Genomic DNA, 887 nt, shown 5'->3' on the forward strand with positions numbered 1-887 from the left:
CCCTCGAATGATCTGTATGGCAAAGAACCAGAATTCAAGTCACAAAGCCTCCGAATTAATTTAAAGGAAAAGGTTTTGAGAAACTGCTGAATGTTAATCCTTGTGTGCAACCAAAATGCCAGGCATGCCTTCAAGCACAGACTGAAAGGCAACATAAAAAGACTCTTAATTGGTTTGTGCAGGCACTTTTTTCCATTTTCTTTACACAGCCATTTAACTTGTACAAAGCTGCTTTAACAAATTCATTACTGCTATAAAAGGCCATGGCAGAATGATGAATGGGACATTCCTACCCCTGACCCAGGTATCGCTTATCTAGGATAAGGCAAATTCTATTATAAAGTAATAGCAAGAAATGTACATATTGATTGTATTTGTTTAATATTTTAACAAGGCTGGTTTACTGCTTTGGCAGCACATATACTAAAATTGGAACGATACAGAGCAGATTAACATGGCTACTGCGCGCAAGAAGGGGAGCAATCTTCTAGTCAGGGAAGGGAGGGGGAAGAGGCAGGAGGAGCCAGGTGGAGGGGCTTGAGTGGAGCAGAGAACAGAGAGAGTGCAGCCAGGCAACAATGACACGCAAATTCGTGAAATGTTCCATATTTGGTTTACTGCCCCTTGTGGGCAGTAAGCACACTCCGAGATAGAGCAACCAGCCCATACATACAGTGCACAAAAAAGAAATTGTGAACCCCTAAAATAATTATTGGAATTATAATTTCTTAACATCTTAACATGATACCCTTGATCAATTGAAACCAGTCCTGTCTTATATTTAACAAATCAGTGTTTTTGAGACACAATCTTATATGAAGGGGAAAAAATTAATAAGTGTACAGTATGTGAAATAATAAAAGAATCCCTAGTTTACTTAGCATAAT

At 38.8% G+C, this 887-nt stretch overlaps 1 pseudogene; it reads left to right on the forward strand.

Annotated features, from left to right (window-relative positions):
* The first annotated feature begins 403 nt into the window (after window positions 1-403).
* Window positions 404-489, forward strand: LOC148821942 (U6 spliceosomal RNA; annotated as a pseudogene).
* The last annotated feature ends 398 nt before the right edge of the window (window positions 490-887 follow it).

This window comes from Atractosteus spatula, chromosome 13 (genome assembly GCF_055471065.1).
Source record: "Atractosteus spatula isolate fAtrSpa1 chromosome 13, fAtrSpa1.hap1, whole genome shotgun sequence".
Taxonomy (NCBI): domain Eukaryota; kingdom Metazoa; phylum Chordata; class Actinopteri; order Semionotiformes; family Lepisosteidae; genus Atractosteus; species Atractosteus spatula.